Genomic DNA, 15,861 nt, shown 5'->3' with positions numbered 1-15,861 from the left:
CTTCAACAGTCAACTCATCCTTAATCTTCTTTCTTCTCAATCCCCCCCAGTAAAGTCAACTCCAGCCATCATATCATTGCATTACTTTCCTATAGAATGAATGGATGGATGAATGTAATGGACACACAGCGGGGCCTTAATTCTTCTTCTCACTTTTTTGCTGTTGGCATTAGATGCACAGGGAGGAGCTGAGGAATGGTCACACAGATGAGCTGGTCAGTTTTGCCACCAGGTTAGCAACTCTGATAAAATTTCAGGATGATCACACACACCTGTAATCCCAGCATTCTGGGAGGCTGAGGTAGGAGGATCAAAATCTACGATCAGCCCAGGCAACTCAGCAACTTAGCTTCTGTCCAAAACTTTAGATTAAAAAAAAAATTTTTAAGGGCTAAGAATGTGGCCCTGGGCTCAATCCTCAGTAAAAAAAAAAGGGGGGGTGGTGAGATGGAAATCATCTTGTGTGTATTTGTTTTTCTTTCTGGCATTGAGGACTGAATCCAAGCCTCTGCACTGAGCTACTCCTCCAGCCCTTTTTACTTTTTATTTTGAGACCAAGTCTCACTAAGTTGGTGAGTTGAATTTGTGACCCTCCTGCCTCAGCCTCCCAGAGTGCTGGGATTATCGGCGGTACACCAACATGCCCGCCAGATTAAAACTACTGGCTACAATGAATTGCCTTTTCCCTATATTCACTGGGCTTTTTAACTCTTCAGTCCTGTCATTATCACTGCCACATTCATCTAGAAGTGACCGTAAACCAAGGGCGGTTACATATTTCCCACAATCTCTTTCAAATAAAAATCCTGAAAGAGCAAATCTCTTTCCACAAAAGAAGGTATTTCTTTTGCACCTGGGACAACAAAAATGCCTAGGAAATGGGTCTTACTGCTTCCTCCCTCAAGAAGCAAACTACAGTCCCTACTCTGTACTTTAGCATTTAGGGCAACTTGTGCAAACGAGTGTGGCCTTTCTGAAGCACCTTGTGGATTTACACAGGCTGGACAAATGGCACCCCAAAGGCAGGCAGGCGAACAAGCCGCTGAAACGCTAAAGTCCAGCCCTGCCTAACGACATCTCTTTACTACAGAATGTCGCTGTCTATGTTTTCCACCCTTTTCCACAAGCACAAGGAAAACATGCAAGGCGTTCTCCGTAAGCCCAGGCCCTAGAGCTCTGTCACTCGCTGGAGCAGTCCTTGCACGTGTGCGGATGCGGGGACGAGTCCAGGCTCCCGTCCGCGACAGGCTGAAAGCAGGCTCGGTCGCCTGTGTGGCCCGGGCCCAAGACGGGCGCTTCCCCCCAGAAGCCCATTTTCTCCTCCAGGGAGCGGACGGTGAGACGGCCTCGCCAGGCGGGCGCGCAGTCGGCGCAGCCGCTGCGTCCTCGGTGGAGCCTGGGAAGAAGCCCCTCCGCACAGGAAGCAGCTTCGCGGGCTCTGCCGGGGAAGGAGCCAGAACCAGGCAGGCAGGGACCCCTGCAGTGGGCTCTGGGGCACAGCCGCGCCCCTCCACGCCGGCCCTTTACTCCCTGGGTGAGCTGTGGCTCACAGGGGCTCCAGGGCTGGGCTGCCCCTCCCCAGTCACCGAGGAAGCCTCAGCACAGGCTTCTTCCTCCGCCCTCGTGCCTGGGGTCCTCCCGGCGGCCCCTCAGGGGTCCTGTGAGCTTCACACAGCTGCCACCTGTCCTTTTTGGGCCTGGGCCTGTTTTCTCACTGTGAGCTCCACTGACTTAACGCCAACGTATAATGACAAAGTACAGGGTCACCACATTGCCCACATTCATATGCATCCTTCAACTCCTCTCATCCTGTGTGTTAAAAAATATATATATATTTAAATATATATATATATATATAAATGTGTGTGTGTATATATATATATACACACACACACACATACACACCCGCTTGGTGTAGTGGTGCATACCTCTAACCCCAGCACTTCGGAGGCTGAGGCAGGAGGATCGCCAGGAGTTCAAGGCCAGCCTGAACTACACAGGAGACCTGACTCAAAAACAACAACAACAACAAAATTTATGTGTGTGTGTGTGTGTGTGTGTCTGTGTGTGTGTGTATAAATAACATTTACCACTTTCACCACTTTTAAGTGCACCAATCCAGGGTGGCAGGTGCAGCCACATGGCTGCACATCAGAGCTCTCCATTTCCAGAACCTTTTCACGGCCCCCCTGGGAAACCCTGCACCCAGGAGGCAGCAACTCGGCTCTCCCTCCAAAGCCCTGGCCCCTAGCAACCTCCACCGCGCTGCCTCCGCCTGGCTGCCTTGTGTGAGCGGAGCCCCGGGGAGCTCGCCTGTTCTGCTGCCTCTCTGCCGCTGCCTGGCGTCCCGGAGCTCCCGCATCTGTTAGCTCACACCTCGCCAGCACGCTGGGGTGCACATGGGTGCATACGTCTTGGGGGTCTGCCCAGCGGGGCACCTACTGGCCCTGTGCTGATCCCGTGTGTAACTTACACACTTAGGACTCCGGCACCAGCAGAGCAAAACAACTCCCAGAGCTGGGGTGGGATCATTTTCAGACCCTCTTCCGGGAGAAAGCAGTCAAGGTTAGAGAGGTCACCGCTCCTGAGCAGGGCCCCGCTCTGGCCTGAGGAGCAGGTGGAAGAGCAGTGGGCAGGGACATCCCCGGACTGGCTCAGGCCGCTGGGGGAAAGGCTCGTGGATGCCCACAGCCACCGAACGCCTCAGACGGCTGCTGGCTCCGAGGACGATGCCTCCAACCGCCCTAGAGGTGCCACAGCCCACACAGCACGGACCCCGGTGCTGCTAAGCCACTGCCGGCAGTTCTGAGTCCCAAACCCCAAGAAGCCAGGGCCTGGCCTGCCTGGGCCTCCATCCAGCCTGGCCTGGTCACTGCGCCAGGGGGCGGGGCTCGGAGGAGAGGCAGGGAGGCAGGGCAAATGCCCGGCAGGGACAGGCACCGCCCTGTCATCTACTACACCCAAAAGCTGGAACAAAGCAAGGTTAAGGTGGTTACCGCCACACGGTGAGACATTTCGCAGCCTGGCCTACATAGTGACACCCCGTCTCAAAAAGCCAAACCTCCAAAATCAAAAAAAGAAAGTTAGACTTCATTTTCTAGACTTTCCTTTTCTGGCTCAACATTGATTGTCTGTGCCAGGCAAGGTGCTGGGAATGTGGCAGGGAACAAAACAGGAGAAAAAGCCCTCTCCCTGTGGAGTTGAACTTCCAGTGAGAGAGAAAGATGTTAAACAAGATTCATAAACAAAACACACCCTATATTGACTGGATAATGGTAGTGAGAAAAATTAAGGCAGGGAAGGCAGAGGAGAGCACTGGATGATGTGCTGCCAGTTTAGATACGAGGACCTAGGACGGCTGAAGGAGGTGAGGGACTGATGGATGTGGACATTTTGAGAGGAGCACTTCAGGAGCAGGAACAGCATGTGCAAAGGCCCTGAGGTGTCCAATCAGAGAAGCAGCCCCAACGCCAGTGCACCTGGACTGCAGTGGGGTCAGAGGGGAAGAGAAAAACTAAGAGAGGAGCCAGAGAGGAAGTGGCCAGGTCGTATGGGACCTGTGGCCACTTTGGAAGCTCTGGCTTCGGTGACTGTGAAATGAAAGCTGTTCAAGGGTTCTGAGGAGGCCTTTTTAGGGTTGAGCTCCACCTTTTAGAAGAGTCTCTCTGGTTCTGAGTAGAGCAAGCCAAGAGGACACAAAGACAGAAGCTGGAGTCCAGCACAGAGAGCACCAGTCCCCAGGAGCGGGGACAGTGGCGTGGACGAGGAAGGCAGGGCAGTGGCACTTCGGGAGTGACTTGGAAGTAGACACCGTGGCATCTTCTGCAACGTGTGACGATGACGGTATGGGAGGCAGCACAAATTTACAACATCACTGGGCAGTAGGAATTTTCAGCTCCATTATAATCTTGTGGGACCGTGGTAACGAACATGCTCCATCACTGGAAATGCTGCTAAGCAGTGCAAGTCTCTCAATGTCGGAGAACCCGGATGGGCCTGCTTCACAACAGCCAAGGAGAGGAGGGCCTTCTCAGCATTCTCTTATCGGCAACAACATCACACGGCTGCTTCCGACCACTGCCTTCTTCCTTCATCTGAACAACCTCACATGGTGCCTCAGTCACTCTCTGAGATGGTTAATGTTACATGTCAACTTGGACAAACGACAGTGACCAGATATTTGGTCAAACCATTTTAGATGTTTCTGTGAAGTTATTTTTCCACATGATAGTAAGATTTTTTTTTTTTTTTTTTGGCACTGGGGATCGAACTCGGGTCCTTGAGCTTGTGCAGCAGGCGTCGAAACCACTGAGCTAAATCCCCAGCCCTGATATTAACATTTAATTCAGAAGATTACTGTCCATAATGTGGGAGGGCCTCATTCAATCAGTTAAAAGCCTTCACAGAAAATGTCTGACCTCCCCAAGCAAGAAGGAATCTTGCCCACAGGCTGCCTTTGGACTTTATTGCAACTCTTCCCTGATCTCCACCCTGCTGGCCCACCCTGCAGACCCTGGACTCACCAGGCCTCCACCAGTGATAGTGTTATGGGTTGTACCTAGATGTCCCCAGAGCCTAAACATGCTCATTGGTGGGGGCTTTTCTGAGGCGGCTGGATCTAGAGTGTGTGACACTGAAATTAAGGGTGTGTGATAACTAATTATCCCACTGATTGGTTTAGCATAGTTCTGGGTGTGGATAATGGGAAGCCCACTCTGGGTGTGGGTGGCACTATCCAATAGGCTTGTAGGCTGGATGGGATAAAAGGGGAAGGGAGGTTCACTGCTTGCTGTCTCCTGCCTGCTCTGCCATGGACTGTTTCTACTCTGCCATGCCACTCTGCCTTGGAACCAGCCAATTAGAGACTGAACCCTACAAACTGTGAGCTAAAATAAAACTTTCCTCCTTTAACTTGTGGGGGTTGGGTATTTTGTCCCAGCAACAAGAAAGTAACAGAGAGAGAGAGAGAGAGAGAGAGAACTATACATCCTACTAGTTCTATTTCTTTCCAAATCCTAATTGGGCCAGGGATGTAGCTCAGTGGCACAGCACCTGCCTGGCAAGCACAAGGTCCTGAGTATAATCCCCGGAAGGAAAAAAAAGTCTTTCCAAATCCTAATAAATATCCAAAACAAGCGATTTTTTTTTACATGAGAAATCATTCCCAAGGACTTGTATTTGCAAGAAATTTCAAATCATCAGATGAATAAAAAAAGAAAAAAATACAAAACATAGAAGTCTCTATATTAATGAAGCCATCAAAGTGGATACAATTGGCTTTGACTGGAACCTTCAAGGAAATGCTATTAATTTTGTATCAATTCTGTAGCTAGTTTTTCCAATATAAAACAATTCATTAGGATATGAAATCATATCGAATTCTTTAATTGCTATCGGAGATAGTGTATACACCATGAACTCTTAATATAACTCAGCCTTTCTGGGTTCACATTCAAGCTCCACCTCTCACTGGCAGTGTGACTCTGGACAAGCTACCCTGTGCCTCAGTTTCTCCATCCATAAAAATGGGGATATTATACCCACTTCATGAGGTTGTGAGGGTTAAATGAGATAATACTTGTAAAGCACATAGTGAACTGCTTAGCATAGTATTTTCTAAATAGTAGACGGGGTGGGGGGAGGTTCTTTTCTAGTACTGGGAATTGAACCCAGGGCCTCTGTACTGAACTGCATCCCCAGCCTTTTTTTCTTTTTTTCTTTTGAGAGAGGGCCTCACTAAATCATAGGTCACCCAGGCTGGGTTTGAACATGCACTCATCCTGCCTCAGCCTCCCAGAGTGCTGGAATTACAGGCATGAGCCACCACATCTGCCTAAAACAGTAAGTTTTGATCTATTAGTGAAATAAATTCAGTGGGTTGCACAACCATTATTTAAAATAATAACAACAAAGAAAAACAAATCAACTAAGGCAGAAAAGAATCATCAGAGGACAGAAGAGATACATGAAGTACTGTTTCTCGACACTTGTTTCTGATCACAGGCACACACCCCAGATTACAGTCTAGATTTGTTTCTTATGAGTCATATAAAGTGTGAAAAGCCACTGCACCATACCATGTAACAAATGCTCGATATAATTTGGTAACAAGATTATCTCACTCTAAAAGATAACAGTTAACTGTCTTCACTAGCATTTGTTATTACAGTAGATTAGAACCCTGAATATTTGTATTGATTCTGCTACTCACTTACTGCCTCCTTCAGAGCAGCTGCACCTCCCTCCATGAACATGCTGACTCTCCCCTCCGAAGGACTCAGCTGGTTATTTAAATGTTTTCTGACTCACTACGCTGGCCAGAGAGTAGGGGACTCTGCCCAACCCAGAGCAGATGAAATGTGATTCCTTAGGAAACCTCTGCAGTTCCAGGCCTGCACAGAGTCTGTGTCAACTTAGAGCCAGGCAGGAGAGAGCAGTCCTCCCAGCCCTGGGGAGATTCGTCGGTCGCGGAGAGGGGTCACTGCCGGTCAGCCGCTGCACCTTGTGACACCTGCCAGAGGTAGGCGCCAGACCTCAGCTCCCTACACAGTGCCTCATTAGGGGGCTACTTCTGTCACTGTGTTTCCCCCTAACTTCCCAGGTCCACATGCCTCACCAAAGGACGGAAATAAAATCCCCGTGAGCTGCCTAATAGCTTAAGGAAAAGGAATCTAATAAGCCAAAGGATCTTAGATTTTCAAAATCTCAAAACAATTTCTACTGTACATAACCTTTTCCCCTCCCAAAACAAACACAGACAACCTGGGTTTGGTGGTGCACATCTGTAATGCCACACTCTGGGAGGCTGAGGCAGGAGGATCACAAGTTTGAGTCCAGACTGGGCAATATACTGAGACTCTGTCAAAAATAAAAAAGAATGAGGATGTAGCTTAGTAAGGCATTAGACTCAATCCCTAGTACAAAGGGGAAAAGAAGCCTTTTTGAAGAAAAACAATGATCAATAACTCCAACACCATCCCCTCATACATGCTAGCACTGTTTGTGTTTAGGAGGAGAGTGGCTGGCGGCTCGCTCGAGATGAGGTACACATGGATCTGAAGTTTCATTTGTGGTTTCCAAGGTTGCTCCCTAAGTTTGGAAAACAAGGTTCCCAATGAGACAAATGTAGTCACTTCATTTTTTATTTTTTCTTCCTTGAGAATGAAATCTCCAATTTGAGCCAAAGCATTACATCTGGAACACATAAGTGCATGCAGGGGTGTAAACTAAACTTTTAAGATGTGATATTATTCTGTTCTTATTTTTTTCCATTCTTCTCACAATGATGCCAGTGAATTGGGGAAGAGGGGGACCAAAATGGCTTTAGCAACAGAGTCCTTTCTCTCCTCGGATGAAATCCCACCCCATCACCCAACAGCTACAACAAGCTCAGGTGGAGCCTGTCCCCAGCGCCCCACTACCGGTGCCCGAGGGCCTGGCGGCCCAGTTCTCGCCACCCTACTGGGGTGCAGAGGCGGAGCAGCGCTGCTCAGAGCTGCCAATGCCTCCCATCTCACAAATTCAGCTCTCCTCCAAGGCCTCCAGGATTAGAGCAGATACTGTGCCACATCCTGTCACTGTGTAGAGCACAAAAAAGAAACTGATCCATGCAGGGGCTGTGAGCTGAGCCCGGGGGACACACTCCAGGTTCCCGGCCAGGAGGGCAAAGCAGCCAGGAGGCATCTGCGCAGTCTGCAAAACGCCTGTCAAAATCTCAGGGGCCTTTCAGCAGAAAGGAACAAGCAAACCCTCAAACCCATGGAGTCTCAGGTGGCCAAAAAGTCCCTGTGGTGGAAGAACAAAGCTGGGAGACTCATTCTTGCCTTCTGACTGCAAAATTTACTGTGAACTGACTACCCTCAAGGTGGCAAGGGGGCGGCACCGCTGCTAGCAGAGGTGCATGGACAGAACTGAGTGAACAAACACCTGCACTTATGGTTAATTGATTTTTAGCAAGGGTGAATGTAAAGATAATTCAATGGAGAAGAATTGTCTTTGTGTGTTTTTTGTGTTTTGAGACAGGCTCTTGCCATGTTGCCTGGGCTGGCCTCAAACTCCTGAGTTCAAGCAACCCTCCTGCCTCGGCTTCCCAAGTAGCTGGGATTACAGGCACACATCACCACACCTAGCAAGAACAGTTTTGTTCAGCCGGGAGTGGTGGTGACACAGGTACTGTAATCCCAGCACTCCAGAGGCTGAGGCAGGAGGAATGCCATGAGTTTGAGGCCAGCCTGAGCTACATAGTGAGACCCTGTCTCAAAAAAAACAAAAACAAAACAAAACAAAACAAAAATAGTCTGTTCAATGGATGGTGCTGGAACAACAGGATATTCACAAACAAAAGAATGAAGCTGGATTCTCTACCTGATATCACATATAAATATGAAGTCAAAATGGATCAGACTTAAATGTAAAACTGAAACTAGAAAGCTCTTAGAAGAAAATATAGGCATAAATCTTCACAACCTTGGGTCGGACAAAGATTTCTTGGGTATTACAGCAAAAGCCAGTCGTGGAAGGGAATGCCTGTAATTCTAGCCCTCGGAGGCTGAGACAGGAGGGCTGCTGCAAGTTCAAGACCAGCCTAGAGTACACAGTGAGACCCTGTCTCAAAAGAAAAAAAGAAAAGAAGCATCAGCAAGACTAGAAAAATAGATAAACTGGACTACACCAAAATTAAAACCTTGTGTTTCAAAGGACACCATTAAGGAAGAGAAAAGGCAACCAAGGGAAGAAAATATTTGAAAATCATGTTTCTGATGAAGGACTCAGCCCAGAATATATAAAGAACTCATGACTCAATAATAAAAAGATACATAATCCAGTTTTCAAGTGGGCAAAAACCCTGAATGTACATTTCCCAAAAGAAGATATGTAAACACACGAAAGGCACGGAACGCATTAGCCATCGGGGACACTCATGGGACACCGCCTCACACTCATGAGGATGGTGGATTAGTCAGCTTGTGATCGCTGGGACAAAATGCTTGACACGTACAACTTAAAGAGAGAGAAGCTGATTCTGGCTCATGGTTTCAGAGTTTCAGTCCATGGTCTGCCGAGGCAGAAATATCACGGCAGGAAGGTGTGGTAAAAAACAACTGCTCACCTTATGGTCTCTCGGAAGTGTGCTTTACTAATGCCCTGGGCCTCTCTCAAGCCAGTCAAGTTGACACCAAGCAACCCAGATGGCAGTGATAAAAAAGATGGGCAATAAGAAGTGTTGATGAGGGTGTGGAGAAATGGAAACCCTCATACACTAATGGGGGTGTGTGAAGTGGTGCAGCCACTTTGGAAACCAGTTTGGCAGTCAAAATGTTAAATACAGAGTTACCATACAACCCAGGAATTTCATTGCTATGTATACATTCAAGAGAAAAGAAAGAGAGAGAGAAGAGAGAGAGAGATGAAAACATATGTTCAAGCCAGGCATGACGGCGCATGCCTGTAATCCCAGCTACTTGAGAAGCAGAGGCAGGAAGGAGCCCACCTGAAAATTAAAAAGTAAGAATTTATCTCAAAATAAAAAAACTTTGCCAGGTGTAGTGGCTCATGGCTATAATCTCAGCTCCAGAGGCTGAGGCGGGAGGACCCCGAGTTCAAGTCGAGCCTGGGCAACTTTGTGAGACCCTGTGGAAAATAAAAAACGAAAAGGGCTAAGGAGGTAGCTCCATGGGAGAGCATTTGTCAAGCATGCATGAAGCTCTGGATTCAATCTTCAATATCACAAAAAAAGAAAAACAAAATGTCTGAACAAAGTTGTACAAAATTTTACCTACCAGGAGAGGTAAAAAGAGGAGGAATATGCATGAATACAGAAAATATTCTTGAACATAGCTAAATAGAAATTAATTGGTGAGCAATGCATATAAAATGAGCCCGTTATGTTTGTTTTTATTTTACTTTTTCCCCCATACTGGGGATCAAACTCAGGACCTTGCGCTTGCAAGGCAGGCACACAGCACCACTGAGCTAAATCCTCGGCCCTCCATTATGGTTGCTTTTAAAGATGCAGGCACACCTACCTGTACATAAAACAAGAGAAATACACATTCTCTCTGGAAGCAAGCTTGGGATGGAAAAGGCGGGATTTCATTTTTTACGGTATAACTTCAACTTGTACATAATAAGAATATAGTCAAGATCTACTGCAAAAGAGTATTTGTTCTTAGCCAAAAGGGAGAGGGGAGGGCCCCGGAGTGGAAGAGCATGGGGGCTGGGGCCAGCAGGAGCCAAGGAGTGCTCGGGGAGGCCTGGTGCCCCGGGGACCTGAGCTGGCCTGTAGAGGGGCCAGGACGAAGCTGAAGAGACTGTGAATGGTACCCGCTGCAAGAGCATGCAAGCCAGGACCGTGGCCTCCCTGGCCCTCCCAGTCTGGCCCAGCGCCCAGGTTCTTTCTGGTGCATTCTGGTTCTCACTCGGCTGTGTCCACTTCGGCCTTGACTTGTGGTCCACCCTGGAAAAGTCAGGAGACACCTGGCAAGTGAAGACAATGCCCTCCTCTAGTCTTGCTGTACTCTGGCCACCCTCAGGCCCCAGGGCACTCACCTGCCGGGCCAAGAACCCTCACTAGCACTGGCAGGAGGCCAAGAACAGGCAGTCAACCAGGGGCAGCCTCTGCCCTCCCGAGCTGGCGTGTCATGGGGCTGTGGGCCATGCAGGCCTCTCTGCTGACATCTCTGCACCCAAAGAAATCTTCAGGGAAGACCTGCCCACCTAGGGTTCTCCTCATGTGGCTTGGCGGTCATCAGTGAGGCATTCATGCTGCCACAGCGTGGCCCCAGGACGGCTGTGCCAACTCCAGGAGGTCCAAGTGCCGGGCCCAGCCACACTCGGTGCAGCCGTTCATCCCAGCTGGCATTTGCCGAGGCCTGCTTGGTTCCTCACTACAACACGCACATGCATGCACACGCGTGTGCACACACATATACCACACACACACCGCTGTAACCAATGAGAATCCTGCGCCATGTGAGAGCCCGGTGACTTGTTGTCGGGGGCCTTCACGTGTCTGTTCTCCTTCCCTCGATCTCTCAGCCCCCACCAGGGTGACTCGCTGCCATCTCCTTCTGTGTCCTGTTAGATGGCACTTTTTCCAAGCCACCTCCTTGTCGCACTCTTCCAAAACATGATGGATGAAGACGCCAAAACTCAGCAAGATGAAGTGAGCAGTGCAAAGTCACCAAACCCAGATGATATATCTTAGCCTCTGAGAATCTTACGCCATGTCAAATAATATCAACTGATCGATCGGTCTGTCTCAGAGAGAGCGGGAAGCATTTGTTTCTTCTTTTTTCCCAGGGGAGCCCCGCGAAGTGACTGTTTTCCTTCTAGGTGGTCCCCTGGGTGATGAAGTGGACAGAATCACATGACACAGAAGATGAAGGAGCCTGGTCAGGGCAGGTGGGGTGAGGCAGGTCTGCTGAGTGCGGGGTTCAACTGCAGCAGTGCCCCCTGGTTTGACATCATCCCCCGGGAGCAGTTTCTCAGCCCCCAGCTCTGTAATGGCAGCCATCCACGCACATGGCAACAGGATCCTACTTCAGCCAACTAACTGCTCAAGATCTGGATGTCATATCCCCAACTTGAAACTATGCTACAAAGCTACTGTGATAAAAACAGCATGGTACTGGCAAAGAAACAGACCCAAAGATAAGTGGAATCGATTAGAAGATGCAGAAACAACTCCAGACATATTCAGCCACCTCATCTTTTTTTTTTTTTTTGGTACCGGGGATCGAACTCAGGTCCTTGCACTTGCGCAGCAGGCGGCGAAACCGCTGAGCTAAATCCCCCGCCCTAGCCATCTCATCTTTGACAAAGGAGCCAACCACCCTCATTGGAGGAAAGACAGCCTATTTAATAAATGGTGTTGGAAAAACTGGATTTCAACCTGCCAAAGATTAAATCTAGACCCATACCTATCACCATGCACTAAACTAAGATCAAAGTGGATTAAAGATCTAAATATTAAGACAGAAACACTAAACTTGCTGGAAGATAAGTTAGGTAGAACTCTTGAAGACATTGGCATAGGAAAAGACTTTATGAACAAAACCTCAGTAGCACAGGAACTAGCACAAAGAATCCACAACTGGGATCTCATCTTATTAAAAAGCTTCTGCACTGCAAGAGAAGCCACCAACAGGGCTAAGAGACAACCTACAATGTAGGAAAAAATTTTTAGCAGCTGTACCTCAGACAAAGGACTGCTATCTAGAATGTATAAAGAACTGAAAAAAAATCAGACCCCCCCCAAATTCCAAGACCCAATTCAAAAATGGGCATCTGAAATGAACAGACATTTCTCAGACAAAGAAGTAAAAGCAGCAAATAAATATATGAAAAAATGTTCAACATCACTGGTCATTCGAGAGATGCAGAGGAAAACAACACTGAGATTCCTTCCACCTCACCCCACAAAGAATGGCTGCTATCAAGAAATCAACCAATAACAAATGCTGGTGGGGGTATGGAGAGAAAGGAACCCTTCTCCATTGCTGGTGGGAGTGCAGACTGGTGCAACCACTGTGGAAATCAGTATGGAGATACCTCAAAGAACTAGGGCTAGAGGTCCCATTTGACCCAGATATTCCCCTGCTGGGTATCTTCCCAAAAGAATTAAAAGAATCATACCACAGTGATATATGTGTGCCCATGTTCATAGCAGCACAATTTGTAATAGCTAAAGCTTGGAAACAGCCCAAGTGCCCATCAACTGGCAACTCAATAAAGAAGATGTGGTTTTTTTATAAAACGGTGTACTACTCAGCCATAAAGAACAAGAAACTAGAGTAATTTATAGCTAAATGGATGCACATTGAGCCCATACTCTTAAGTGAAATAAATAGGACACATATGTGTAAATACCAAATAGTTTCTCTAGTGTGAGAAACTGAAAGTGTAAATGAGGATTAAAATGATTTAAATCAATAATTGATAATTTGAAATAAGAAAAGGTCCAAAGGTGTAGGGGTGGTGGGAGGACATGGGAAAAGGTAAGAAGGGAAAGGAAAAATTATGAGAAAAGAAAAAAAATGGAAACAAAATCTATGTAAATAGGGAAGGGTGGAGGGGCTGAAGGGCTCACAGGTAATGGGGAAAAAATAAGAACCAAGATTCATCATGTACAGGTACAAGCACCCAATGATAAATGTAAACGTACTGTATACCTAAAATGTACCAATAAAAGAACTTAAAATTAAAAAAATATCTGGATGTAGGAAGGAAACTTCTGGCTACACTGGGAATTCACCTACATCCTAGGCCCTCTATACATGGGACGGTCTGTCCCTATGTTTCCACACGGCTAGTCTTCATTCACTCAGGTTTCTGCTCAAATGCCACCGCCTCAGAGATTTTCCCTGACCTTACCTAGGTCTGCCTCCAACCCAGATGAGTGCCACCACAACCAGCCAAAAATTAATCCTTAAGGGCCAGGGATTTAGCTCAGTGGTTTCACCGCCTGCTGTGCAAGCGCAAGGATGGGAGTTCGATCCCTGGTACCAAAAACAAAAACAAAACCAAACCCAAAAAGTCCCTCGCACTCCCGAGGTGGGGTGGTCCTTCATTCCGCCACTCAGGATCATTCCCCAAGCATCTGCTGTGGGTCAGGGGCCAGAGTTCAGTGGTAAACAAGGCCACACCCCTGCCTTCTAGGATCCCACATTCTCCAGCACAGACAGGACAATAAATCCACAAATAGTTGGGAGTGGTCCACAAGTTTGTAATCTCAGGCACTCAAGGAGGCTGAGTTTGGAGGATCTCAAATTAGAGGCCAGCCTGAGCAACTTAACAAGACCCTGTCTGGAAATAAAAAGTAAAAAGGAAGCGCTGGGCATGTAACCCAGTGATAGAGTGTTCCTGGGTTCACTTCCCAGCGCTGCTGAATGAATGAATTAATGAACGAACGAACGAATAAAATTATTTCAGGTAAGTCCCATGAATAAAGTACAATGGAAGAATGTAATAAAACTGAGAAGGGCGGACTGCTGTGGAGAGCGATCAGGGAAACTACAGAGGAAACTGTGGGAGCTGGAGGGTAAGAAAGTGGGGGATATGGGAAGAGGAGAAAGGGTGGTCAGCAGGAGCGAGTGAAAAGGCCCTGAGGAGGGTCCAGAGTCTCACCAGCTGCATCCCAGTCTAAAGCCCCACACACACCAGCCTGACTCTAACCCACAGCCTGCCTCCTCCTTCCCCGGTGACCTCTCTGTCAGATTTCTCAAGTCTAGACAGACTCGAATCCCCACCACGAGGTATGCCGGCGAGGGCACAGGAGCAGATGTACACCCACGTTTCATCCTCAGAAACTGGGAGCTGCCTGGGACCAGGCAGGAACCAGCACCTCCCACCAGCAGTTCCCAGTCGGCTTCTGGAAGAGCAGGATAAAAGGGGAACCCTCTAGAAAAACACGTGCCTGTGACTCGAGTCACTTCTGGAGGACCCAGGGCCCAGGGTTCGCTCTCCTTTATGTGGAGGACAGGAAGCAAGAGACTAAAGTGACAAGAAGACTAAACAGGTGCAGCCCAGGGAGACTCTGCTGGTGCAAGACGCAATCTGCTGCAGATGAAAGCATGTGGAGAGGAGACAAGATCAGGCCCTGGGCCCTTAAATAGACTCCCACCCTCAGACTAGAGCATGTCAATCTGGCCCAGGCCAGGGCTGGAAGGAATGCAAGTGAGGCTGATGGCTCAGCCCAGCATCCAGTCACACCCGAGCTTCCAGAAGACCCAGGACTCCAGTTCCCAGCAGGATCCTTGACAAAGATCATCTCTAATCCCACTCAGATACACCGTGTACAGAGCTGGTTAACCACGGGGCTGCTCCTGCAAAGCCCGTTTCCCAGAGCTGAAGGGGAGGCCACCCCACTACTGGGAAGATAACGCTAGATCCCTAGCAAAAGCAAGGCAAGGAGCCAAACGTGCACACTACCTCGCCCGGAAGTCAGGTGTGGGCAACAGCGACAAGAGCGACTAACACACAGGGGACTTGGCTCGTTGGTACCTGTCACTGTTTCAGGCACTTTAATCTTATAAAATCCTTTAAGGTTTGTGCTATTATCATCGCCATCTTACAGATGAGGAAACTGAGTCATACACTGGAAACTTGCGCAAGACCACACAGCTAAGACAAAAACTGCGAAGCTCCCAGAGAAGAAATTGGTTACATTTGGGTGCCGCCTCCCCAGGCTGGAAGCAAGCCTGGCCAGGCAACGAATCCAGCAATCAGGTCCTCCAGAAAGACGCGGGAAAGCCCCGTGGGACCGCCGGTGTGGGAGCTGCCCTCCGCCCGGCGAAACCCAGAGGAACCCTTTCCCGAAGCTTGCTGGTCCCAGCGCTGGAAAGCGCTCGCCCTCTCTGGCTGCGGGGCCCGACGCCCTCAGAGCCCCACCCTCGCCTACCATCTCGGTGTCGTCCGGCGGCGCAGTATTTGAAAGATGCAGCCGCCAGCAAAGGACCCGGGCGTCCGGGCGTCCTCGGCGCGGTTCCCCAGGCGCGGAGCGACCGGGCCCCACAGCCGCCACAGACAGCGCCCCACGCGACGCCGACCCGGGGCGGAGAGTCCAGGCGAGGGGCTGGGGCCGGACAGGTGGCGCCTCCCTCCCCGGAAGTAGCTCCGGGAACTTTCTCCAGGAGCCGCTAGGGGCCGAAGTCGGCGTCGCGGGCAGAGGCAGCGCAGGTCCCGGCCGCACTGACGGTGACGCCGCCCACCTACCGCCCCGGGTGTGCGAGAGCCCCGCGCGCTCCTGGGGGAGGTGGGGCCGGCGGGGCCGCAGCTCGGGCTGCGCGAGGGGGATCGAGCCCGGGAGGCCGCGCGGGTGCCCAGCGAGCAGCCCTCACTCACCTCCGCGGCCAGCGGGCT

At 49.4% G+C, this 15,861-nt stretch overlaps 1 protein-coding gene across 4 annotated transcripts in view; it reads right to left on the bottom strand.

Moving 5' to 3' along the window:
- Positions 1-15,861, bottom strand: part of Arhgef3 (Rho guanine nucleotide exchange factor 3) — a 310,353-nt gene extending 294,492 nt beyond the window's left edge. For 2 of the 4 annotated variants that reach the window (XM_013065441.3, XM_087181503.1), the window contains exon 1: positions 15,401-15,538. The gene's annotated coding sequence lies outside the window, so the exon portion shown is untranslated. Of the gene's footprint in view, positions 1-6,762; positions 6,782-15,400; positions 15,539-15,843 lie in introns of those variants that run through there. The other 2 variants (XM_087181501.1, XM_087181500.1) reach the window with 2 other exon arrangements.

This window comes from Heterocephalus glaber, unplaced genomic scaffold, assembly GCF_053883595.1.
Source record: "Heterocephalus glaber isolate CG9 unplaced genomic scaffold, H.glaber_assembly_v1.0 deba00001472, whole genome shotgun sequence".
NCBI lineage: Eukaryota > Metazoa > Chordata > Mammalia > Rodentia > Bathyergidae > Heterocephalus > Heterocephalus glaber.
The sequence above is the reverse complement of the archived record's forward strand: the minus strand, read 5'-3'. Positions and strand labels throughout refer to the sequence as shown.